At 46.2% G+C, this 27,270-nt stretch overlaps 1 protein-coding gene and 1 long non-coding RNA gene across 2 annotated transcripts in view; one reads left to right on the forward strand and one right to left on the reverse strand.

The window, feature by feature from the left end:
* ACVR2B (activin A receptor type 2B) overlaps positions 1-27,270 on the forward strand; it is a 97,618-nt gene that overhangs the window by 30,215 nt on the left and 40,133 nt on the right. The gene's annotated exons all lie outside the window — the stretch shown is intronic.
* Positions 18,539-22,672, reverse strand: LOC135311768 (uncharacterized). Its single transcript, XR_010371349.1, has 2 exons — positions 21,429-22,672; positions 18,539-21,338 (listed from the first exon to the last, which is right to left on the reverse strand). It is a non-coding gene; the product is annotated as an uncharacterized LOC135311768 (long non-coding RNA).

Below are 27,270 nucleotides of genomic sequence, written 5' to 3' on the forward strand. Positions count from 1 at the left end.
GTCAGACATAGATTCCATACTTTCTGTTGTGTTTTTTTTTTCTTTAATTTTTAAAGTAAGTTGCAGTGATGGGCAAATGCTATATACTCTCCCATGTCTAAGCTGCTGGCATTTGCTCCTTTGGCCTCTCCTCTTCATCTACCAACCCTCTTGCCATTCCCACTGCATCACTTCTGTGGACATCCCCCAGCCTTTCCTTTCAATGTTTCCTCCATCCCCAGTATCGCACAATCTTTTTTAAGCTCCTTTTCCTCATCTTTAAAGATTCTTCGCAGCTCCCTCTCCGGTTGCTTAGGTGATGTGGTGCTTTGCCGCGTCACTCGGACGATGCCAGCCTTAATCATCCGTTTGTCTGGCTCTCCTGCGGGCGTCCTCGGCTGCTCTTTCATGTGCTCCTTAAATGGGTCCATGAAGACACTTCTTTTTCCTCTAAATTGTTCTTTAAGACTCCAGGGATCCTACAGAGAGTTGGTATTCACACATGCTAGGAGAAAGGCCCTTTTGATTTGCTCAGAGAGATAATTCAGTGAATCCTGGAGATACAGTTCCATAGGAGGCTGAGGGTTTTAGCTTTCCAAACCCCACGAATTTTAGGTGGTGCCTGTGTAAAATCACATTATCCGTGGGTCTTGTTGTGGATTTCTGTTCTTATCTCTATTGCTCTCCCTTTCCTTTGTTTCTTCTCAAATTAAATTGCAAATGATGGGATGGCAGAGAGGGAGGCAGGGCAGGAACCTTTCCTTATGTGCTTGAATGGTTCCTGCCACAGTGAGAGCGTGGTTCTGTTTCGTACCTTTTGATACTACTTTAATGTAGACCTTTTTGTTGAATGACACGTATAATTCCCCAACAGCACTATCCACATTCCTGGGGCTAGCCTGTGTTCCCTGTGTGGGCAGGCAGCTTTCACGTGTCTTTTATATAGACCACAGTGACCGTGAGATAACAACCCGTTTCATTTTCTTCTCACCCCTTCCCAAAGTTGGAGTAAATTACTTATGTGGTGTGGTTGCTGGTAAGACTCCTGGTAGTCCAGCTCCATAAGTTAAGCGGAATTGGTTGTGAAGTGCTTCCCCTGTATTTTAACCTCAAGTCATGCCATGCTGGGTCTCAATGGCCGTGCGGTGGGAATGAGGACTTGTGCTCACCACGCCGGCAAGACTCGACGCGCTCTGCTGCGGCCATTTGCCGTGTAGCTTTTGTCGTGCGTAATAAAAGTCATATTTACGGGTCGGTAGCGGGCACTGTCCCGTTCCTGAATAGCACTGATTTGTACTTCAAGACCGGGAGGCACCCAGGAGTGCGCCGAGGGTGAGAGTGGTTGAAGCTAACTGGGAGCCAAGTGCAAGAAGGAGGGGGAGAAAGCAAGGTCCCAATTTTTCTAAAGGAAAGCATGGCTGAACACCTGCTGTTCCCCAACAGAATAATATGAATTTGCATCAAAAAGGGGTCCCAATCAGTTGTGCTGGCTGCTTTTGAGGAGAGCAGTTGTGTCTGGAGGCATTCTGTTGGGGGAGATGTCTTCCAGTGAAAGCATTTTCCACACAACGGCAGTGGGGCCCACCCCGCGGCTGGCATTTAGAGAGGGGTGGAAATGCTATTTAAATTTCAAATGGACTCAAGTTTTCACAGTTGCCATGTCAATAGATCAAGTTCCTTGAAATACATTTTAAGCGGAGTTTACACAGAGCCGCAGGAGCCCGCATTGACTCCAAGGCCTGCCTTTATTGTGCCTCCAGCAGCGGTAAGTCAATATGGCATATTGAAAGCAGCTCTGCTCCGCCGCTGAGTGAAAGTTAGCAAATTTCCCCAGTCTCCTTCCAGCTCCTTTCTTGGGTAGCAGCATGTTTAACTAACTGAAATGGTCTTTTTTTCTTCTTCTTTCTTCTTTTTGACTTGTTTTGGGAAGGGGGTTAATTAGATCAGGCGATCAAACTCATCACACCTTCCAAAATGCCTGTCCAGGCAAGGCTGAAAAACCGGTGTGATACAAGGGAAGGTAACAGGAAAACAAGTGGGATGGGGCGGTGCTGATAAGGGCCGGCAGTTGCTCAGTACAGAACAATAGAAAATAAAACTTGGAAAACAAGACAGGCCAGAAGAGTGGTTGTATTTCATTGTGGGAGCCGATAAACGTTGCAAACCGTAACTCCGGCGGTTCCAGGAACAACATCCTCTGTGAGTGACCTGATCTGACCCTCCCTTCAACTGTTACCCTTCCCTAATTGTGGTTCTCATTCATTTATCATCCCTCCCTACCCAAAATATCTCCAAACCCCATAAGTCTAGGGCTTGCAGCAGGTGTGGTTTGTGGGCAGAGGATGCTGGAGATGGGGTTGTCTTCAAATAGAGGTGGTGTGGGAGCTCTCAGCGTGGTTAGAGGTGACTGCTCTTGGGAAAGGCTCCAGATCTTGCCATTAACTTCCCCAATTGAGCCATCAGGTTACGAATGTATCTGACAGAAATGTCATGGGTTAAAACTGCTTGTGATTTCTCCCCGTGCTTTTTTTTTTTTCCCTGGGGGAATGGTGCGTGGAACAACACGTTGTGCTTCTGCATGCTGTCGTTCGTGGCTGACGCTGTAATCAAATGTCTCTGGTCTTCTGGCATGCGTCCGCATTTTGTGTGTGGGTGCATGCAGTGAGTTTGCAGTGCTGGAAACTGTCTTTGATTTCTACAAGACATGTTTGAAATGCTTCTGGAGATGTCGTGTGCACTTCCTTCTCCATCATCCACTCACGCGTGAAAAATAGTCATTTCTCCTTGGTGTGACTACCATACAGGTTGTCCCTATCAAAGATGCTCGTTAACTATTTCTTGCTGGGCTTTCCCAATGGCTATGTGAATCTGAACGTCCCCATCCATGGTGAGTGGATGCCAGCAGGTACTTCTCCGATTTTGAGTTTGACCCGCTTAGGTATTCTAAGACGTGGCACGTTGCTAGCTCTCTGCAGTCCTCTTTGCGCTGGTGTAGCGTGTGAGGAAGCTGGAGCAGGACGTGCGCTGGAGCCTAGACTTTGAATTTTAAATGCTCTGGTATGAGTTGTTTTGTTTCTGTTTGGATTGCGCCTACCACTTTTATACCCGAGTGTTACCCTGCCAGGATAAATCACTCTTGAGGTGACCACGCATTTCCTGAGACAGGCTGTTAACTTAAGCAAGCAAACAAATGACCTGGCAAATCGCCGTGGGATGTTGGGCACTGATGATGGAGCCTTTGATTGTACAACCCAGTGAACGTTCCTCTTCCTTTTCCAGGGCCCTGGTAAAGCTCTGTGATTGTGGTACCCAAAAAAGGATGGCTAGATTTACATTCTGTCAGAAATAGAGGGCGGCATGGGAGAAACATGTCCTTTGATTCCTAAATGGGGAAAAAAAGGAAAATATTTAGGAAGGAAAAACACTTCTGTGACTAATTATTTTTAATTGTTTTCTTTATAAAAAAAGATCAAGACTGTTAGAGTGCTTCTTCCCCTCCAAAACATCTACAAGTGATCAGGCTACCAAACAGACTAATTAGATGTCAAATAGACTTCAGTTCTTAAATTGGTTTAGTTACACAATGCAAAACATCACATTGGGAAGCAGATGGCGTGTCATTTTTAATATGTCTTGTAACTTGCCTGAAACCACTTCAAAGTTTCCTTAAGGAAAATGTTGCTACTACTGACCGAAAGAGATGCCACTGAGCATCTCGGTGTTACAGCAAGATGTTGGGCCAGTGCCTTGCAAGTATGGTCAGTGCCTTCAGAGGCTTGGAAGGAGAGGTGTCTTTATAAAGGGGTTTATTTTCAGTGTATAAAGAGCTGGTGCTCTCTTAGAAAACTGGAACCCTTTGAGGTTGGGCAAATCAGACACCAAAAAGTAAAATCAAGGCTGTAATATAATCAGTTCTGAAAAATCTTTCTCTATGCCAAGACTGTGTAGCTCGATTGGCAAGCCTTTCGGACTGTGCCTTCCTTTGAAATGCCAGCGTCGCTCTGGAATCTAAAAGATACGTTGAATAGGAATATGGAGAACCAGAAACCCCGCCACAGCGGGGGGAACCCTTAGCCTCATTTGCGAAACCATGAAAATGGCTCAATATCTTGTAACTCGAGTCATTACAGCATTAATAAAAACAGAATTAAGTGCTGTCAGGCTGTTGCATTGCAACCTTAGTTACTGAAAGAGTAGGAAATGAGTGTTTGGGTGAAAAACAGGTTTAGGATTGTAGTGGAAATTAAGTAATACCAAAGTGGAGGGAGAGCTGTGCTTGAGTGATGAAAACTGGGAGGTAACCTCAGTTGTGTTTTGAATGCTTCAGTGGCTTTGGAGGATGTATCTGTTGCATAGGTGGAAAAGTCCATGAGATGCTGACAGTAGCAATGAAAACAAAGTCAGAAGCAGGTGAAGAGTTTGGGGTTTTTTTGATGGGGTCTAGTATATCTAAAAGGTCAGTTTAAGTATCCTCAGATGATTTAATGCTTGAAGAAACACATCTGCCCATTATAGGTTTCATTAAATATTTTTAGAAGAGTATCAGTTTGGGTTGGGTGAAAATTAGAAAATAAATCAATATAGGCAAAATAAGGCAGAGGGTTTAATTTCTCTCTAATATTCTTCATTCATACACAGCATTAGTTTTGTTACTTAAAATTCATCTTTCTAAAGGAAAGCGATAAATGCAAAGGATCAGTTCCAAATTAATATTTTAAACTGTTGTGCAAACTTTCTAAATATCTTCTTCTTTTATCACAAAATAACCTGAAATAGTGGAGTATCCTCCCTCCCTTCCATCCCTCCCTTCCCGATCTCATAAGCGTCAGGAGGGGCAGGGTAAGCTTTGCCATGGGGCATCCTCTTGTCAAAGATGCTTAATTGCTTCCAAGTCTACTAATCTAATATATGAACAAATACCGAAGCAATTAATTGTGTTGATTTAAAACCCATTTCCCCTCTTTTCTTTTTGCTTCCTCGTCTCCAAATCTTTTCCCGTATTCACCCTGTCGGTGACAGACCGTCGGTTGTGAAACTGGGTAATGTATTGGCCTTTTTGGGTCGGGAGGGTGGGGCTTGCAGGGTGAGCGCTGTTTTAGCAAGGAAGGAGGAGGCGGAGGAGTTGCTTTGGATGCGCTGGCGGCAGGGGATGCTTTCTGCTGGGATGAGGTGTGATCCAAACTGCTGTTGGGTGTGGGACCTTTGGTCATCCCCACGGGGTAAAAGGAAAACCAAGCTGGATTACACCTTCCCTTGGCAGGGAAGAGGGGAGCTGGCCCTTTTGAGTTGTTTTCGCACCCTTTAGTCCCCCTGCTGGTAACAGAGTTTATAATTAACCTCATTAATATGATATGCAGGATCTCAATCAATCTCTGGGCGATTGCTCCCAAGGATATCTTGCTAAAGGCCTATATGAAAAGTGTGTTTGGCACCAGAACGTGCCGAAGATCTTTGTCCGTGGCGCTAATTGCTTGTGTCATCCTTCTCCCCGCTGCCAGGTACACACAGTTCTAGAGATTTTCCTGAAAGGCAAAGAGTTTCCTTGGAAAGAAAACAACCCTGCCTGGATTTTTGATCATTTTATATGGGAGCGGTTGTTTTTTGATGCTGCTTGGGGGAATTTGAGGAGGTGGAGGCAGTTTGGAGGGGGACTGTGAACTCGGTGGAGAGCTGCATGGTTCTGAAAGGTGCTTCTCACCTTTGGGTGCTTTAGAAAAATCTGTTTCTAAAAGAAAAATACCCGAAACTGAAGATGTAAAGCAAAAGAAGCAAGGAGGGGGATCACCTGCCCTGATTTGTTTCCTTGCTTCCCCAACATGGGAGTGCATGACAGTGTGGAGCTGCATCAAGGTCATGAAGTTTGCAGAATCGTGACCGGGTGGAGGAGAAAGAAAAAGCAAACACAGAAAGACTGGGATTAGTTTGGGATTTTGGGGGAAAATGGTTGTCCAGGGTGTTTCGGTGGTAGGCTGCTGTCTGTTGAGTACAATTCGAGTCAACTCATTTTATTCGGCTCTTGGCATGACTTTGTTTTTTGGTACCTGGTGGGTTTCATCCTCTTGCAGACCCTTCCACGCTTTTACTAAGGATTTACAGGTCTTGGAGAACACCTTTTAATAATATTGGCAATAGAGTTGCTTTTATTGGTTGCTTTCCTAGACCCTTCACAAGTAGTCCTGGGATCCTTAATGGTCTGTCCATCTCATTTAAACTCTTAATTCCTTAAATTATGGTAGTGCTTCAGCTGATAGACTGAGAGCTGTTCAACTCTTTTTTAAATTTTATTTTCCTAAAAGGTAGAGCAAGACGGGAAACTTTATTTTGTTGCAAAGGCATTATAGAAGCTTTCAGCATGACCACACTTTTTATCTCACAGTGGGAGGAAAGATGCTGGATCATTTAAGAGAAATCGGGGGGAGGGGAAGTGGGTTCTGGGGTGCCTTTGCTGGTGGGTGGTTGTGGGTGTTTGCTCACCTCCCTGGCAGTGCTGGGTTATTTGCTTCATGCGATCCTGGTGCGGGAAATGTGTTGGAGGAGGACGGGAGGAGCAGCTCTTTTGCCCATCTCGCACATCGAATCCTGCCTTGCTCGTTGTTTTAATTACGAATGTTTTACTCATCCTTTTGTTTGCATGGGGGCTGGACTCCAGCAGGAGCCCCTCGACCATACACTCAAATGAATAAGAATGACCCAAGAAATCTGACCTACTGTTGTCTTTCATTCTCAAAGCTATTTTCAGGAACTGCTGTTTTTGTTTGTGCTACATCTAAAAAAAACAAAACCCTTTTAGCAGGCTCAATCGGTGGGCTGCAGGAGGATGGGAAGGCCCTGTAACCATTTCCCCCATTTTATTTTCCATAAAGTGCAAGCATTTTAAGCAGAAAACCTGACAAGTCGTTTCCTATCATGCATTGTAATTATCTATTATAATAGGGAATAAAGGATTAATTAGTTTTCAAGCTGCAGATATGATTTAATTAGTTTTCAAGCTGTATCTGAAACACCTGTCTCGGCAAAATCAAAGTGCTTTCATTTAGGGGGGAAAAAAGAGGGGAGAGGGAGAGAAGGAGAGGGCGAGGTCAGGGTTCGCTGATGTTTGCTGGCCCATGGGGTCGCTCCCTGGTTTTACACGCTCAGCATTTTCTCGTTATAACTGTCTGATTTATAAGTGTTTAATTGCACCGATGTGTGCACACGTGCTCCGGACACGCCGCTGCCGGTTCACGCCACTACTCCCCAAAATTTGAGGAATTTTGAGTGTCCTTTCTAAGATGCATGTGCTGAGCCCAGGGAGGTCACGGAAGAGAGGAAAGGACCAAAAGCCACTGTTTTTTGTGAAAATCTCAGCTCCAGTCACTTTCCTCAGGGAGGGCAAAGTGGTGGCCGTGAAACTCTCCTCTGGCCATCGATTTAGGGACAGTTCAGTGCTGAGTGGTCAATTTAGGCCAAATGATGTTTTTGCTATATGTGAGCAGCAGCTGAAGTCTCCCGTCATGGGCAGTGGCATCTTCTCATTGGGATTTAATGTCATTTGGGAGGAAAACGGGTGCAAACCAGGAGGATTGAGGGGTGGATTTTACCGTGGCATCACCACTAGCACCCTGGGATGGTGTGGCAAAACGAACCCCCAGGCTGCGGCTTCGCCTGGGGGCCAGCTCTGCCTATGAGAGAAACTGCGTCCTCTCTACTATATTTTCTTTGCAAAATTAGAATAATAATAACAACAACAATAACAACAGTAGTCTGCAGGAAACCAAGCTGCTTCTTCCATATTTCAGGGTCTTTTCCTGGGAAGAAGTGTCCAAAGGAATGACAGTTTTGCACCTTAAAGGTGGGAAAAATGGACCTTTCCTGAAAAAGGCTTTTTTTTTTTTTTTAAATCTAAAGATTTTTCTTGGCACGTATTTTTTTCCCTCCATCTCCCTTTCTCCCCACCACTTTTATTTCGAATTGTGCCTTACAAAGCAGTGCTACCTACCCAGCCAGACGCAGGGTGCAGCGTGCTTTCTTCCTGTAGTAGTAGTAAAGGTCACGCTTCCCTGCGGTGGCTTTTTTGGCTGGGTTATTTTTAACTCAGAACAGCCCATCTGCGCTTCCCCTCTCTCTTGCCATCGCGTTCGCACGCGACGGGGTCTGCGGGAACAGAACAACAAACCGATTGCACTTGAGTTTATTTTCTTGTTGTTATTATTTTTTTTTTTTAATTTTTTTTTTTTTTTAAACCGCTGGGGCTCTGCGGTTGGGTTGCGCCTGGTTGCTCGCCAGCAGCTATAAATAGCGTTGTGTACAAGCAAGAAGTGCCTGAATGAGGTTGAGCGGCAGGAAAGGAAAAGCCCCTTTTGGCTTCCAGCTGGCTGCCGGCCAAGCAGCGCATTGCTTCAGCAGATGAGTGTTTTGAGGTAGCGTGGGAAGGAGAGAGCAGTGAGTAAGATGGTCTTTCTCCGGTTAGAGGTGTGTGTGGATGTCTGTGTGTGTGTCTTTTGTTGGGATTTTATTTTATGAATGGCTGCCTGCGGGCAGGGCGGTGCTGCTGGCGGGGATGCTGCGGGCTGCAAGCGGCTTCCAGCCGAGGTTTGATCCCTCGAGGTGTTCATGAGCGAGCCTCGGGATGGACGTAGCGGTGAGGATGCTCTGGAGGAACCCTGGCGAGGTGGTATCAGGTTAGGAATCAGGTAGGTTTTGGGGTTTGATCCCTCGAGGTGTAAATGAGCAAACCTTGGGATGGACAGAGCGGTGAGGATGGTCTTGGAGGATCCCTGGCGAGGTAGGGCTGGGCTGAGAATCAGGTAGGTTTGGGTTGTGATTTTGCCCCTGCTGCTGATGTGTTTAGCGTTGGTCAGGTTTCTTCTCCCTTTCTTCTGGTTTGGAAACGTGCCATCGTATTTGAACCGGGGTGTTGGATATGTGTATGGGTGTCCTATCTCCAGCGCTTCTCATGACAGGTCATGATCCTCATGGGTTTTGGACTTTTGAGCTTAGAAAATGGCAATGGTCCTTCTGCAACCTGAGGGTGGGACCGTCGTGCATCGTTCCCTTCTCTCCCATCATCTATGGGGCTGAGCCACCAGTTGGGCACCCTGAAGGGCACCCATAACCCCAAATCCACTTCCTTGCACGCAGGCTCTTCTTTCTTGGGGGGAGACGATGGTTTCTTGCATTACTCTAGCACTGAGTGGGCCCCGGTGCAATTGGTGCTGTGCAAATAAACTAGGAGGAAACACTCAAAATCAACACCTGATACATATATATTTTTCCCTTCAATGCATAGGTAACTTAATTTTAATCATGGACTTTGCCTGAGAAGTTTTTGTCTCTACATATATTTTTTAAAAAAATGCCTTTAAGTGCTACATGTAGAAGCATGGATTAAATGGCATTGTTACTGTTGAATTAAATGAGTTTTTAGCAGAACACCTAGAGACACTTTTTCAATAAAACCTGAATTGGATGGGGAAAACCTGACTTTCCTCTGTCCAGTTATTTCAGCTCCACTGAAAAGCTTTCTAGGAAGAGCCGCAGCTCAGCCTGGAGAGCCTGTCAGGTTTGTGGGAAGGAAAGAGGATGAGGGGTGAGTTTGCTGTCTTTGGCTTTCAGTTTTAGAAAGAAAAACAATAAAAAAACCACCAAGTTTCCTTTTTCAGTATAGTCTGAACTTGCTAAAATTGAGTCTGAAACTTGAGTATTTCAATGAGTTATGAGATACTAAAAACAGGGGGAAGAAGTAGAAATATTTAGGGAATTTATTCTCTCATCCTTCTCCCTATCATAAATTGTTTGCAAACTCAGTGAGAAACATTTATGCTAAAGAAAACACATTATATTCTTTAAAAGGTACAATAACTGATTTACTTAACCAGGTCAGATTTCTTCAAACTTCAAAACTGATGAATTAGCTCTACAAGAAAGTAAGCAGGACTTTAGGGTTCAGCTGATATGCTGTTGAAGTGCATTAGTTTTTAATAGTGATGTTAATGAGTTAATGATTGCTTATATGGCGGAACAATATATTCAGATATTTATGCTCATCTATGCTGTGTCGTGCTATGAATGAGCCGTTACTGTAACCCATCGCCACCCAGAATAACCTCAGATCCTGCACAGCCTGCTTCAGAAAAACCATATGCTGTGGGGTTTGCTCTCGTCAACGTTTTGGGAACTTTCCCTTTTTTTGAAGCTTCCTGCTAATTATGTTGGTCGTCCGGCAATACAGATAATGCAGCATTAATTTAATAAATCAATCTCCCTCTTTTTGGTTTCATAGCTGTTCAAATGCTATAGCCGCATTATATTGCTGGATCTTTTTTTTTTTTTTTTTCGTCTGTAATGGAAGAATCTCAAAATGCAGAAACGGCACTCTATTTATTTGAACTATTTAGAGGAAAATTAATTGGGCTATTTTTATGATTGGTCTTTTGTGTCACGGTCTTCTTTTTCACTATCTGATTTCTGTAGCTACAGTAAAAAGACCAGAAAAAAATCTGCCTCATTTGAATTGCTGATATTTCTTTTATAGAGGTTTAGGTTGGGGTTTTGTAATTCCTGCTTTCGGAGCAGGATATGGAGAGCTTGTGCAGGAGAACGCAAAAGAAGAAGTTTCTTTTGCGCTGTCGGTATATTGGGGCTGCTTTGATCTCCCATGATGAAATGTAAGATGCTGCAAAACGGAGACTGAGGGGGCTTCCCCCCCCCCTTCAGTTCTTGAGGTGGCTGGATCAGAGAGGGACCATATGCCAACCGTATCCTGGGCTGCATCAAAAGAAGCGTGACCAGCAGGTCGAGGGAGGGGATTCTGCCCTGCTGCTCCGCTCTCCTGAGGCCCCACCTGCAGTGCTGTGTCCAGCTCTGGGGCCCATGGTAAAAGAAAGACATGGACCTGTTGGAGTGAGTCCAGAGGAGGCCACAAAGACAATCTGAGGGCTGGAGCACCTCTCCTATGGAGACAGGCTGGGAGAGTTGGGGTTGTTCAGCCCAGAGAAGAGAAGGCTCCTCCAAGGAGACCTTATGGCCACCTTCCAGTACCTGAGTGGGGCCTACAAGAAAGCTGGAGAGGGACTTTTTACAAGGGCATGTAGTGATAGGACACGGAGCAATGTTTTTATATGGGAAGAGGATAGGTTTAGATTAGATATAAGGAAGCAATTCTTCACTGCGAGGGTGGTGAGACACTGAAACGGGTTGCCCAGAGAAGCTGTGGATGCCCCATCCCTGGAAGTGTCCAAGGCCAGGTTGGATGAGGCTTTGAGAAACCTGGTGTAATGAAAGGTGTCCCTGCCCATGGCAGGGGGGTTGGAACTAGATGATCTTTAAAGTCCCTTCCAACCCAGACCTTTCTATGACTGTATGATTCTATGAATCTGTGACCCTCCGGAGGGAGCAGGATGGGGTGGGGCATGTAGGCTGGAAATGCTTTTAGGGGAATTTGAGCAATGAAGGTTGGCAGAGCCCTTTCTTAAACCCAAGCGCGAAGGTTGCGACCCCCAGTCCTGGTGGGGCACCTTCGCCTTTGAGGCTGCAGGATTGCTCCCAGGTGAAACTGAGACACAGAGGGCTGGCTTTCAAACGTTTCCAAACTAGGTAACTTGTTCTGCACAGTGGTGTTTGCTAACCCAGGTCAGAGATCAAATGCTGGACTGAGCAGGGAGGCTGTAAGCGGGAGCTTGGGAAGTCTGTGAAGAAGTGAACGTGGGAGCACCACCTTCAATACTAGGTTTGAATCCTTCTCCTGAGCTGTGCTTTCTCCCTCTGGTGCGGGCATTGTGCGTGGATGTGGGAGGTTCCTAGTGGTGCTGCTCCGGCTACTCGAGCAAACCCAGATTTAGGGTAGGGGTTTGGTAGCTGGCAATTACTGACTGTCCAGCCATAACTTGCAATGACAAGAAAACAAGGTGGCTTGAAGCCCTGGAAGGAGGCACAGGGCTGATGTCTCTGCCTGCATTAAGGAGTGGGTGACTCCTCCAACCCAGCCCTTACCCAGCCAGGGAAGAGGCTCCCAGCCGTGCTCTCTGCACAGGCAACACTGGAGGAGAACCGGGAGCTGCGCCGTGCCCTGCCAGCGCAGTGGGAGGAGCGAGCCCGGGGTGGCTGGACCCCGCTGTAATTGCTGCTGTGGGTGTATGGTGTCCCGTCCGGACAGGTAAGTCACATCTCTGCTGATTTTCCTTCCTGTTGTGCTGTGATTTTAAGAAACCTGCTCTTGGGTGTTTCCCCCTGAAGGTTTGCTAAAATATGTATGTCTGTGGTCTGCCAGCCGGCAAAGTGATCTTTGCCGAGTGCTGGGACTGGGTCAGAGACCGTGGCCCCATAGTGAGCAGCTCTGGTTTGATACAATCCATTTAAAATGGTGAAAGTTTCCTCCTTTTTTTTTTTTTTTCTTCCTTTGCGGATGCCATATAGATTATTTGAAGCAGATAATTATCACCAACTTGTGGTTCTGTCCCTTTCCTCCCCGCTCCGTGTATGAAGGTCTGTAAAGACTTGAGCTGAGGTACAAAGGGACTGGCTGCCTGTCCAGCTGCTCCCCGGCATCACCGCGATGCTGAGCCACATCGGAAGGTCACTGGAGGAGCCTTTTCTGACAGCAAGACCTTGCTATCCAGGGAACCGCTGTTATCTCTGCAATAAAATGCTGTTGATGGGGTTTTTTTTGGCGAATAGCCTTCTCCCCTTAGAGTCACAACTGCTGGAGGAGTTGAATTGTCCTGCACGGGGTGGATGCTTTGAGGAGACAGAGCCAAGCAAGGCACTTGGAGCGCTGCTACCCGGTCCCTGTGAACTCCCTCTCCTCAGTGGCCTTTGCTTGTTGGTGGCAGCGTAGCTTGTTGATGGAGAAGCGTTGTCCTCTAATAAAAGAGAAATAGCAGATAAGGACGCGTTAATGACGGAAGATGCCGCATGAGAAACAAACACCAAAAGCGCTTTGGGGGCCATTGGCAGTGTTTCCCTTTTCGTGCGGACTTTGGTGCAGTTCATGGACAGCATAAAGGCTGTTAGGAAGTTGAAGTTACTGTAGCTCTGAGGCTAAAATCTGCTTTGGCTAATTGTGCTACAATACCTCTCTATTTGACACTGATTTTTTTAAACTGTATTAAGTGTATTTTCTAGTTAAAACATCTCCCAGAATGACACAGTATTTAGTACTCTGAGCACCTAATGCTCATAGAAAAGGGAGCCAGAAGACCTTCTGCTTGGGGTGATGCCATGTACCCGAGTTTCACTGCTCCAGAAGGGATTCACACCTCCCGGTGCAGCTGAGAAGGTCATGCATGCATCAATGGAAAGAGACTGATAGAAACCACACTGCTTGTCTGAACTGTGGACTAAAAAAAGCATGAGACTTCATGCTTTAACTGCTCTGCTCAGTCAGAAAAGAAGGGGGATAAGAAGATAAACTTGTTCCCCTTCAAAAAAAACGTATAGCCATATTGGTTATATAGCTGATATAGCCATAGTTGAGGGCCAACTCTGCTTCGTCCTGTTGATGAGAGGAAGGATGAAGGAGTCATCAGAGCTCTGGGCCTGTGGGAAATCCCGGGCTGATCCTCCGCTCTCTCGCCAGGCTTTCCCCTGTGGTCCTTGGTAAGTCGCCTTGCCTCTCGGTGTCCCAACCCCCATCTGTAACCAGAGGAAATGCTGGGAGGCTGAAAATGACACGTCGGGGTTTGTAGGATACTCAACCTGTCAGGCGGTGGTTATGTATGCACGCAGTACGTGCATGCTGAAATTGCCTCCTGGTTATGCGTACAAGAAATTGCAGTTATGATAAAACCACAAGTGTGTAAGGTACTCATTTTCCTAGGTGGTCAAGTTGCATCAGTTTGGGTTGGGCTGAAGGCCCAACCAGGTCATGACAAGCGCATTCAGTATGTGAAGAACAAGATGCATCATCCCCGACCAGCAAATCTCTTCTTTGTTGCTACTGTTATGTACTTCTTGTGTTTACTTATACATACATGCATTGAAATTATGGAGAGGGTTTTGCAGGGTTATTTCAGGAGCAAAACAGAATCACAGAATCCCAGCACGGTAGGGGTTGGAAGGGCCCTCTGGAGATCATCTCGTCCAACTCCCTGCTGGAGCAGGCACACCCAGAGCAGGGGCACAGGGCCGCGTCCAGGCGGGGTGTGAATGTCTCCAGAGGAGGAGACTCCGGAGCCTCTCTGGGCAGCGTGTAGTCACTGGAGAGAGTGGGTTGCAAGCATTGCTAGATCATGTTTTCTTTCTCTGTTTGAAACTTTGGAGTATGAGATTGTACAGACTTGTGTTTTTGAGACATGCGAAGCAGTGTATTTGAGTGTACAGTGTAATTAGCAGTGTAATTAGACTTCTAATTAATTAAAGCCTTGATTTTAGATCCAAAATAGTCCTGGTGGTTGGGAAGAACTCATATCGATGTGATGGCATTACACAGTGTCCCTAATGACTGCACTGAGAACTGCTGGTCCAGGGCACTCCAGCAGTGCTGCCATAGGGATCCCAATGAAATATGTAGGGCAGGGACACGTGCTATTAGGAGAATGATGTAGGCACACTGCCATGGAGATACAGGTTAAATCACTGTGGCCTAATGCAGATTGGCACTAAACCTTGTCAAATTAGATGTTCAACCTTTCCTCTGTCAGAGGTTGCATTAACCAATGGTGTAATTAAGAAAAAAACAGTAATTTTGCTCCAAGAGAGAGTTGAGAGGGGTCCTGTACCTTGAGCTGCAAGAGCGAGTAATGCGAGCGTCTGTTGAATTCAAGTGTTCGTACTAACAGGTTTTTAGCAAAAATGAGTCAGTAGGGAGAATTAATTCTAGTGCCAAGTAGAAGTTCCTGCTGCAAAATACTGTGGCCTAAAGAAGTGGAGAAGATGGGGTTTGATTAAAAGGAAAGGTAAAAACGTTCCTTTTGTTAGGGAGGTGTTGATAATAATTGGCTGTTCGGTGGTTGTTTTGATAGATACAGCTGTATCTATCAGACTATGCCTTCTTATTATTTATTTTTATAAACTATAACAAAAAAACCCACTGATTTTAAGCAGTTGAGCCGTTTAAACTAGAACTTGGTTTTGTTTGTTTCTTTGGCTCCACATCATTCGTTCACACCAGTAAAGTCTGCTGGTCTGGAGAGGGCAGGAGCTCCAGAGGAGCAATCGTGCAGATGTGGTGGCCCAGAACTTCACTGGATGTTATGTTCCTCCTGATGATATTTTTATGTTTTTGTGAAAGCTCCTGTCTGCTGTATCTATTTGGTGTCATCTCGGCAAGCTCAGCAAAACTGAGCGCCGTGGTTGCATTGACTTTGCAATGCTGGAAGGAACCTGTTTGGTTTTTGTGTTGGTACCTGATTTTTGAGTACCTGATCCTTTCTCTGCCTGGTGAGAAAACAGAGCTGTCCCCTTGCAGCTGATACTTTCCATGGTGGAAATAGCACAAGCGAATGCGTGGGGATACAGAGACCACCCGTTTTCTTGGGCTGGAGGAGCAATGCAGGAGGAAAAAACTGATTTTCTTGGGCTGGAGAAGCAGTGTGAGGCGGGAAGAAGCTTTTTTCCTGGGCTGGAGGAGCAGCGGAGACTCTGGAGGTGGCATTCTGCTAGTGGGGGTTACAGTCAGTCGGACTGCAAGAAATCTTCAAGTGGAGTGAGACTCCCAGGGGCCGCGTAGTTATGGATAATCAAGCCCAGGCTCCGTGAAGATGGTCTCAGCAGCTGTGCTGGTCCTTTCATCTTCCCAAGATGACCTGAGCACTGTCACGGCCGTTCAGGTATCACGAAAAATCCCCAGTTTAATGGCACAGTCCTCATGGCTGCAGCGTCAACCCGAGCTCTGCCAGGAACGGCCCCAGTGGGTGTTGTTTGACTTGACAGATTGAAGGTGCTCGTTCAATTAATGCTGCATCATGGTTCGCTTTCAGTAACGCGGGAGGTGTCAGCAGTTTTGTTTACGAGCCTCTGTGCTCTCTCGGTTTAAGTCATTCCTGACAAAAGGAAGTTTAAATGCTTGCATTGATTCCTGGCTCCGCACTGCAAAATATCCGCACGTGGCAAAGACGCGGAGATTTTTCAAAGCAGCCTAAAGGATTTAAAGGGCTTTCAACATCTCAGGCACTGAGCTCCCAGGCCTTGGACCACTGCTTTTAAGCATCCGTAAGTCACAAATAGATTTAGAAGGTAAAATGCTGGAGGCTATTAGCTCTCCCAGCGCATACTTTAGTTGTTATTTCTTTTGAGGAGGAGCACACTTGCTAAGTGTACCCTTTGTAATATTTAGAGATTGATATTCACAGATTTGGCCGTTCTAAAAAGCACGTTGGGTTTTGTAAAGAACACTATGGCTTAAAAGCAAGATTTCTGGAGACTTTCAGCTAAGTGTCCTCCTTGTCACTGAATAAACTACCCAGAAATATAGCCGGTAACAGTTTATTACGTGCTACATGTAAGAAACTAAGATGCTTTTTAGTTTTCAAGTAAAAGCCTGAAAATAGCAGAGGGAGGTTGTGTTTTGGGTTTGTGGTGCGTTTTTTTCTTTTCTTTTTTAGGAAACCCAAGTTTTTAAGAGAAGTAGTTAATTTTTTCCACTTTTTTACAGACTTAAGATGTTCTGTACTTGAATGCGTCCTTTGAAATTTTTTTGAAAAGGCTAATTCTGTGTTTGCTGAAGAAAATATAATATAATATAATAAGATGTCCCAGCATTTGGGGAAAATTGTGGAAGAAAAAAAAAGAATTTCAATTTGAAACTGTATTACATGTCAGATATTTTGGAGTTAATTGGCTTTTGTATCTTGTTCATCTGCATTGGATCTACCAAAATAGCCTAGATGATAGCTCTGCTCCTTCTGGTTATTATCTTGCTTCTGTAATATCCTTGTGCCACGCTGTTGTGGCCGGCCACGGCTGAGAAAAAGCTTGCCTGGAGATTCCTGAAGATCTGCTCTGTTATACGTTACCAACTTGTCAGGGACTCACTTGACAAATTGAAAATTAGCCAAATGCTTTTCCAAGCCAAAAGTAGCCCGAGATGATGTCTATGCATCATACCAAAGAGCTCCTTTTAGTTCCGTAAGGTGACTGACTCCAAATACGCCTCAGATTATTAATAGTGCCCTAATAAACCTGGAGAGTGATCCTATAAATTTCTACATGTTCGGGGGTCAAGCAGTGAAGTCAATATTAATTAATAGTCAAATGCAGTGTTTTATTTCATGTAATCAGCCTCCTGACAGTCTGAGTAGTCTTGGAGGTTAGTTACGCTCGAAGAGTGGGAGCGATGCCAGAGCATCCCGTGCTCCCTTGTTATAAAATAGCAGATAACCTTGAGCTGTTGGGTGTAATAGCTGCAGCTTCAATACATCGCCTGAAATGCTCCGTGCCCTTTCATAAGGGGCAGTAGGAGCGACGTTCTGGTGGACCTCGCGGTGGTTTCCCCATGCCCTCTCCACCAGCGCTCAGCGCAGAAGCATTGCAAAGCACCAGAAGAAGTTGGCTTTGTCATGAGGGCAGGAGAAGGGGGCGAAGACCCGGGTGTTGGGGTGGCCTAGGGTGGTTGGTAGCTTCAGTGGCTTCGTGGCGGCAGCTCCGAGGCAGGAGGCTGCAGGGAGAAAGGAAGGACGCGCGGAAAAGCTCCGCAGTCATAGCATAGGTGGGAAAGGAGAGGGGCTCCAGAGGGAGGGAAGAGGATGCCCCTGAGGATGGCCCTGATGTCAGTTCTAGTATAAACTAAATTACTTCAGAATTGTTTAACGTGCACTACTGGGAATATTTAAAGGATTAAAATTCTTTTCTGGGGGGATTTGTGTTTGTGTACCTGGACTGTCACATTACTGTGCTCAAAAGCAAATCCATTTATTTGAAGGAGTGATTTATAGATTATTCTGCCTTTCAGTAGCTGATCTGCAGCTCCTGGAAAGTCCTCATGAGCTCTTCTCCTATGCCTGGCCGGCAGTTGGCATCTCATTGAGATTTGGCCGTGGTTTAGAGACGCCCTTGGTGGACAAGGGTAGGCGATACCTCAAACTCGTTGCAGGACATTTGATAATAGAGAGCCCATCTTGTCCAGAAGTTCTGCCTTGTTTTCATGCTAGCTTGAAACTGTAACGTGCCCCAGGCGCCACCCTTCACCCCAAAAAAAGGGCTGAGGGGGAAGAAAGGAAAAAACAAGAATAATATTTTCCAGGCAGATGCACAGATTCCTCTTAGCCAAGGGTGTTTGACAGTGCCAAGATGGATGCTTCATCCAGGTATTTGTATTTTCTCCATATTATTAGAGTGAATTAGGATACCTTTTGGCTACCATCTCTTCTCCCAGTGGCAGGCTTCTCATAAGTTATTTATGTGGGATATGTCACCCTATTAATTATATTCTTATATAACCTTATGGGGCTGATGCAAAATGCTCCCCAGCATGAGGAAGAGTCATGTGATGGAGCTGAGCTGGATCCACGGCGCTCATCTCTGCACCTGCGCCATACTTCATTCTTGGGGAAGAGAAATAAAAAATTTGGGGGAGATTTGTAGCCAGTTAACCCAGGCAATACTTCATTTTTGTGGAAGAAAAAAAGGGATTTGTGGCCAGTGAAAGGTTTACTACTGAATTTTTAAAATATCAGGTATATACACATGCACGCATAAATATAATACGTGAACATAAAATCACCATATATTCACTGCCAGTGCTACTGATGGTACATTAGTGTTTTAATTCAATTTAAATATATTTTGCCTGCCCTCCTGTCGCAGCTGGAGTTGCAGCCTCCAGGTTCCAGTGCCCAAAGTGAAGTCCCTCACCGTGGGGCAGCGGGGTGGTGGCCTTGCAGGGTAGAGCCAAGCATGTCGATGTTCCCAAAGCAAAACATCGCGCTCTCTTCATTTTTTTCCACTTGAAGCTGATCAATTCACTCAAAGAATACAAATTTTTGAATGACGTCTTCCTTTGTCCCAGTTTTGGCCAGTGTTTCTGTTCAGACCCATCATATATTTATATATGTTGTCTTAATGTCATGGTTAAGGCCTTTGCTGAAAGTTATGGACTGATGCCTGTTGTCTGAATGCTAGCTGAATTGGGGTTGTTAATAACATTAACCAGATTTTAGGCAGCCTGCTTTTGCGGGGACGTACGTAGATGGAAGGTAGGAGTGGCAGCTCCTGTCGTGCTCCACTTCTCCGACACTTAAGGACGCAGTTGTTCATCGTCTGCATTTCTATGTCCAGGTGCAGGTGAAGATTAAAGTTTCTGGTTTTAACCATTACTCAGTGAAATTGTTTAAATTCTATCTCAAAGCCTGGGCTTTCTTTCCATGAGCTCTTCTTATCCCAGCTGTTCCTGAAGGAGGTGTTAGGTGATAGCGTTGCGTGGCTGCCCACCCCGCTCCTGCTCAGCTTTTTGTCGTTGGTGCCATCTCGATGGATGAAGTTTTTAAAGGCGATGTGTTTCTACAGCTATCCCAAGAAAAAGCTGCTGGGTTGAAAGAGTTGTGCTTCTGCCATCTTCTTGGCCGGGTGTTTTCTCCCATCTGGACTGTTTGGGGTTTTGGGGTGCAAACCCCAGCTGCCTGATGGAGCTGCAGAAGGGATTGCCCCGTGGGTCAGCTCGCCAGCAACCTGTTCAGCAAACCTCTGGCCGACGGGGCATCCCAGCACCGGTGCAAGACTGCATACTGTTACAGTCGCTGCCTTTTTCTGTGTTTTGGGGTTGGCGTTTTTTTTTTGTTTAATAGTGTTTTGACTTCATCTCTGGCTGTAATGGATTTTGTGCAGTTGAGGAGATAAACTGAGAAGCTCCACTCAAAGGTACCTCGTTGACAGCCTCTCCTCCGCCACAGGAGTGCTTTCTTTTTCTGGCTGTGTGTGGTTTTTAGCTGTAGCGGCTGAGTTTCGAGTGCGTGTTGTTGAGCACGTCGCAAGGCTTTTTGGTCGGCAAAGCATGTGTGCACGCAGCACCGAGTTGTCCGGCATTACAATGGGTTTTCTTTTAATGCCAGCTATATCAAAACAATTTAGCTAGATCCCTTCTTTCTACACTGGTGCAAAAGCAGGATAAATAACCCGAGATTGATTAATTTGGGAGATGGGTGTTTTGGGGTAGGTTTTTTTCCCTTCTAATCCATGGGGCTGAAAATCGGTCTTGGCTTCAGTGGGGATGAAGATGTGTTCCTGCCGTGTGGATTTAGATATAGCTGCAATCTGGTATGTCTTCTCCTAATGAGAAAGCTGGCTGCCTCCTCTCCCCCATAGCATTTCTTGCTCCGTTTCTTGTCCTTTTTTATGTTTAGGTGTGCATCTTCCATAAAGCCCAGCAGCTTGAGCATCTTTTAGTCTCAGTTTAAGCACATGCTTGTGCAGTGCCTCAAGTAAGGGGGTGATTTAAGTCCTGAACTGCCACTTTCTAGGTTGCCTGTTCCCTGAGAATCTGTCTGAAAATTTAACACAAACCTCCAGCTTTTTTCAGATATGCTTGTGACATGAGTAATTAAAGAGCTCAGTGTTTTCCTAAAGGACCAAATATATTCCATAACTTCACCCAATAACTCTCGTGCAGACAGAGGTATCTTGGATGAGACCATCCAAGTACCTGGAATTTCTCGCTGATATCACTGTGCCTAAACTTGAGCTTTTATTGCTGTAGCTACATCACCCAGGGATCGGGTGGCCTCAATGCCAGGGTAAGTGCCACATCAGATGTTTAAATAGCTGTTTTTTGAACTAATTCCTTTGTTGTGGGATAGCTCTGAGTGGATGGAGGCTGATTAATGCCTGCCATTGAGTTTGGGCATTCATGCCTGAACTCCAAGTTTCATTTTTATGATGGGGGAGGCAAAAAAGCAGCTGTGTGAACTGGTTTAACTGGTGAAGTGCTGGTGTTGTGTTGTGTGGGAGTAAGGGGCACGGCGGCCACAAGACCCGGGTGACCACCTTGGCTGCACTTTGTTCTCCAGGATGGGAAAGAAGTTGTAGACCACAGCCATGAAAATAATTGAAGTACTTCAGCATCTTAGTGTCTTGGCAGGTGCGAGCCTTAGAGCTGGCTTTCCAAAGGGTATCGGAACCCTTGCGTGATTGATGGGTTTAGGCGGTATCTGCCCAGGCGTGCCCACGTTTGCAACCAGGTGTTGGAGTTCCGTCCTCCACCTTCATGATTGTTCTTTTGCCGAGCGCCAAGAGGCTTTGGGTGTGATGCTGAGACACCCTTTCTCCAAATGGGTCCCTCCTCTATTTGCAGGGGAGCTTAAGTGCCTGTGCAGAGACAGGATTTAATGTGAATGTGATGCCGTAAGTCAAATGCATCCCCTGTCAATGTCTGTATTAAATGGAAATAGGGCTGGTTGGACTCCGCTAATCTCTGGTTTGTGAGGATGAGCGATGGAGAGAGTCTTGGCCTACTTTGAAGTGAGAGAAAGGGAATGTGTAAGGGGAGGCAGGAGCTGGAGTTGCTAGGGAAACACGAGCGAGGATGCTTGCATGGCTCTCACCTGATCCCTGTCGCAGCAGCTCTGTGGCGCAGGTTCCCTTTCATACAAGTGTCATGTAGCCTCCTGGGTGAATTCGCGGTCACAAAAATCTGCTTAAATTGTCCACTCTGGGAGCGTTTCTTTCCTGAGGCTCAAGGGGCAGCAGCGGTGCCCAGCAGGACCCCGAGGAGATGGGGGACACATGGTCAGCCCCTGGGTTGCTCCGGGGATGCGCTGCCCGTCGGCATCGTGGCCAGTCCCCGAGGGTTGCACTGAGGAATGAGGCAAATAGGGATTTGAATGTCTGGATTCCTCTTGGCTTTCCCCCACCCTTGTAAGATTTAATAATGTCTTGTAAATGTTTTCATCAGCTGCTCCTGTGTTCTTTAATTGAGCGCAGATGAATGAATGGTGTTTGTATGACTGGTTTTTTTTTTTTCATGTTTAAGCAGCGATCTGTTCAGTTTAAGCAGTGAGTACTTTTGGGGGATGCATGTGGGACTGTTTGTAGTGTGATTATTTTCTTAAGTTTGGAATTAAACAGTTCAGGAGGAAAGCAATTGAAACTTCCCTGTTCCGGCTGGTTCCTTGGGAAGCAGCCTATATTGTGCAAGAATTGGAAGCAGCTGGCTTTACTTTATAATTAATCAAGGCAGCGATTATCTTGCGATAATCTTGCCCCCTTCATCTCCTATTGCATAAGTAAACACAACTTTAGCTTGTATAAATTGAGTTTTGGCCTTCCACCTGTTGCTACCAGAGGTGAAAATTCAAACATGCCGTGATGAGCTTCAGCCCCATCACCCCGGGCTGGTGCAAGAAGGGGCTGAGCCGATGGAGCCCGGTGCCAACTCACGCTGGCCGCGAGCGAGCTCTCCTCGACTCTGTCAAGCGGGGACCGCGTTTCACAGCTAGACAGCCGCAGGAGGAGGTGTATGTGGGTGCTGCGGGGCTTCGGCTCTGTTCCAGTAACTGTTGTGTTTTTTTTTTTTAAATGAAGCATTTCTGGCCAGAGACTGACGCTTTGAGCTTCAAACAGATGAAAAAGACCAATTAAAGAATAAAAGGCCCCTGCTAAGGGGTGAGTGGGGGGCTTGCGCTGCGGTGCTGCAGGCTCAGCATCTTGAGAGCGGTGGGGTGGCACTGGGTGCGATGAGCTCAGATTAGCTGAACTTGGTCCTTAAGAGCCTTGGTTACATGCGAACTTGCACTGGACTTGAGAGGCAGTTGGCACGCACACAGCCGGCTTTGGGGCAAAGCCTCAAATCCCTTTTGGCCAGCTCACCTGAGTGCTGCCGGGAGGTCAGCGTTGCCACTTCTGCAAATCCCAGCACCCCAGGCTGGGCGTTGCCTTTCCATGCTGCTTTCAGGTCCTGTTTAAAAGGAAGGAAAAAGCAAGTCTGAATAGTGGACTCTGCATTCGTCTCTGATTTTATTCCTAACCATTCTCCTGCAATATCTTCCTGCTGGGAAGGTGAAACCATGAGCTGGAAGGAACCGGCTTCTTGCTTGTCAGCGGCGCCACCATGGCCCGTTTGCTCGCCTGGAGGCGGGGGACGCTCAGTGCCAGCTCCTGGTCAAAATGCATTTGGTTTCTAAATTAAGACGGGGATTCTGCAGAAACCCTTGGCATAGGTGAGTTGGAAAAAGGTTTTAAGGGTAAGCAGGTTATTTATACTCTGCCTTGCGTGCCCAGCCTGTGTTTGTGCTGCTAAGTCGTTTATGTTTGTTTTCTGGAGAAAGACCTCTGCCATAAATACTCCTCTAACCATCAGTCAGCAGCAAACGGAGGGTGGCCGTAGGGCACAGCGTTCAGCTTGGATGGAGGAGTCTGGCTGGGGAGTGGGGTTTAAATGGGATACAGCCCCTTCCCGAGGACTGAATCCTGCACCATATGACAGCTAAGAGGGTGCAGTGGGCTAGGTGATGTGAAGACAGGTAGTCCTGCCCTGAGTTAGAGGTTAGGGCATCCATGTGCACACGTGTATGGGTGTCCCCAGCCTCCCTCTTCCATCCCTGAGCAATTTAATTTTAAGCACTGGAAAGATTTACAGGCTCCTTGGGCTGGGAGCAGTCACAGGTTCATGCCTATGATAATTTTTAAAGTAGGGATTGGCGTGCTTATACGAGCCCTGGCATGCTATGGCAATTATCCCACTGATGAAGTCCCTGGGAAGCACTGTTTAATGTACGTTTTGCTCCTCGGGACATAGGTATGAACTGGCCATTGGGCACTCAGACTAGTAAAAGGGGTCCGGAGGTGCCTCTTGGTTCGGAGGTGGAGGAAAAGGGTTTGGCAGGAGCTGAAACCCACAGGGTATTAAAGAAAATCCCTGTCTCCCCATAAAATGTCTGCAGGGACATTTATCCTCACATTTGTCTCACGGGCTCTTCAGTAGGAAAGAGTTAAATGTCTCCTCACATGTGTTGATCGCCACAGCCTTGAGGAGGTTTCTTCAAGAAATAAACATAGCACGTGTTCAGCTAAAAATATTACAGGAGGAATCCTTTCTTGGCCACAGCCCCGATGCGGGAGAGCAGCTGTGTGTCGTGGGGATTTGGTTTGTATTTAAACTTTATCTGTCTTCAAAGTGATGCTGTGGTGGTCGTGGGGCGTTAGAGGAGCCGAAGTCCCCATTGATCTTCTTTTGCGTCCGAGGGTGGACGCGGACTAGGACTTCTTGGCAGCTATTTGCCGTGTGGGTTGGAGGAGGCCGTTGGTTTTGTTTGCAGTTACCTGCAAGAGCAGGAAACCTGGAGGTCACTGGGATGAGTTGCACTTGGGTGGCTGCAGGATGGAGCATCTCTGAGGTTGCTCCTCAGTGTGACCATCTGCTGCTGCACAGAGGTGGAGGGCGAGGAGAGGTGTCTCAGCTTAACTTTTCATGGGAATCAGTCCGTGACACGGAACCTTCCTCATCGAGCGAGGCACCCGGTTCGCTGTGTTAACGGGTAAAATGGATATTGACCCCGTGAATCGACTGTCTTCCTCTAACCGCGCGTGCCTTTGATCAGTTCACTGCATTTGAAAAGTCAAACCGCTCCCGTGTGTCTCTCAGTGGGGTGGGATTTCTTATGTTTGGCTTAACCTTCTACTTTAGGGCCTTTTACCCCTGCAGGTAATTTCAACTTAGTGTTTCCAGTCTTAAACCCATAGTGTGGGGTTACTGCTGCCTCGATAGATTCTCAGTGTGGGATGGGACTTCCTTGCCGGCTGTTTAACACCGCAGGTGGACGCTGCTGCTCCTCATCATGAAGGTGCTGGGAAGCTGCACTCAAGGACTGGCATTCCCTGTGCTAGCTGCTCCCACTCCCAGACAGATCATTTTATTTTTTGCCTTACTTTGCATTGTAAAAGTAACCATCCCCTCTTTTTTTTTTTCTTTTTTTTTTTCTTTCATTGTTGGACAGTCATCGCCCACCGCCCCAAATCCCAGTTGAGCCCTGATGCTGAGGGGCAGATGAGGCAGCGAATGTATTCAGCCCAATGATTTCCACATGAGCAGGGCTCTGTGCCGGTGAAAGACGTGAACCCATTGCAGAAACCTCCCACGAACAAAGCTTTGGAGAAAGAATCAACCTTATTAGCACATTTAAGGAGAAAGGGGGTTTGTCACTGTATCAGTTTATGCTTCAGCACACTAGTCTTGTAAATCTCTTCATGGAAGGATTGATTAAAAAACTATATTTACTTCCCCCCCCCCTAAAAAACCAGAAAGAAAAAATTAAATCCCCAGCACACTAGTTTGGTGTAAATCTTTTAAACAAAGTTTATGGGGTTTGATGGTTTGAAGTCTCCTGCAGTTAAAATTATATTTTTTTTTCCAAGCAATCTTTTGGTTTCCCAAGTATTCTTCTGGCCTTTTCACTTGAAAAGGAAAGGCAAACTTTCATGAATTGAGCAGGGGCACTCTTTGAATGAAGCGAGGGTCAGTGCTTCTCCAGGCTTTTCTTCCCATTGTTTGAAGAATACACTGAGGATGGTAGGAGCAGATGTGCTGCTTCTATCCGGGCTTTTTCTACCCCTAGTACGGATATGAGCTGCCTTTGCATTAATTCCTCCAATGGTTTCTGCAGTTTAGGCTACATTACCTAGTGTATTGAGGTTGGTTGTAAGCATAGGATGAGGCTCTTCTGATAAAGAGTTGGTGCTTTACATTGACGCCATCCCATTTAAAAACAGGAACAGCAACAAAAAGATGAAAAATATCAGTAGAAGGAAAAATTAGCGAAAATCTTTTGTTTCTGTGATTTGTGTTGCGGGATGCGTACGCTGCACTTGTGACCCTTCATAGTGGTGTATTTGCCACGCAGTCCTGCCGCAGCTGGGGTCGGCGGACTTAGTGATGGAGGGTGAACTGATGCAGCGTCCAGCCATTGATCGCTGCATGTGAAATGTCATTTGTAATAGTACCTGCCGCTGGGATTTAATTCCAGAAAAAAAAAAAAAAAAAGGTGGAAGGTGAAGGAGATTGCATTTAAAATAAGTGTATGTGAATGATTTATCTGTATTTCATAATATGCAGAAAGATTAGCCATGCTTTGAACACTAGACTACTAATGGCTTTTGTTTGGCCAGTGACTCTCAATTTAACTATGCTATAAATGAAATGGAGAACGGGCACTCGTGGTCACGAATGCTTTAATGTTAACGGAAAAAAGAAGTGTTTTTTATTAGGGTAGAGGTTAAGCAATCTGGCTTTGGAGCAGAGATGCTGCATTAATTAAAGGCAGCCAGAAACCTGGCAGATTTTTTGCTTTTGGGGGGAAATCCTGCAAAGGGTCTTGCTTCTGACTATTCAAATTGACATGCAAACCTCTGCCTTGTGTTAGTTACAGAGGTGGCATGCCTGGTGCGGCTCGGTCCTGTCACGGAAATGCTGTTGTGTCACTGCATGTTACTCGCTGGGTTCCCGCTGTTACGGTATCTTTTAAAGTAGGTTTTGTCTCGCACGCACACGTCATCGCAACCACTGCTTCAAGGACAGTATCTCTTTCACAAGGACCGTATCTCTTTCACCTTCTGAATCTCTCATCCTCTCGAAACAGAGCAATTGTTCAGTGGAGAACGTAAAGTACATCCTCATCCCTACCTGCCACTAATGATGGAGGCGGTCTGTTTTGGTTGGGGAAAAAAACATATAAAATTCATGTAATTACTCATCTATTCACCTCCCGTTCTGTCCCATTCTCTTACCTTATTCACACACCTGGGAGAGGGCAGAGCTGGGCTCAGGTCTGTGCAACACGAGGCAGCAGTGGGAAATCCTGCTTCTGTGAGCGATGGCTCCGAAGAAGCAGGTCATGGTCTGCTTCTCCCCTTGTAGTGGGCAAGGAACAATCTTTACTCCATGAAATGACCATGTGGAAAATCTGTGACATGTATCCCTCTTCCCCGGAGGGGGATATACTGGGAAGAAATCCCGGTTGTCTCCGCTGGAGCTGCCTTTGCTGCAGCCCCCTCCTAATTCTGCCTTGTCTTCCGGAAATTACTGTTTTGCACCTGATTCATTATCAAAAAATATCCACTCGCGATGAGGCTGGATTAACCATGACATTTTACAAGGCCAGCGGGGAGAAATGCTTTGTGATGAGGTGAAGTTAGTTTCTACTCAAGCCGTGTGCTTTACTCTCCAAAATGTCTCATGTCTGGAGGGCAGCATGCCTATTTCGTGCTTTCTTTCTGACAAGTCCATTTTAAAAACAGGGCTAAACTTCAACCAGTCAAACTCACTCCATCCCCTGGTCAGAGTTGGAGAGGTGCTATCTTCAGCAGGATTTATGATGCGTTTGTGTGCTTGGAAGATGCTATGTGATACCCAGCCAGAGGCTGACCGTTCAGGGAAGCGGTCGGATGACAAAA

Source organism: Phalacrocorax carbo, chromosome 2 (genome assembly GCF_963921805.1).
Source record: "Phalacrocorax carbo chromosome 2, bPhaCar2.1, whole genome shotgun sequence".
Taxonomy (NCBI): Eukaryota; Metazoa; Chordata; class Aves; order Suliformes; family Phalacrocoracidae; genus Phalacrocorax; species Phalacrocorax carbo.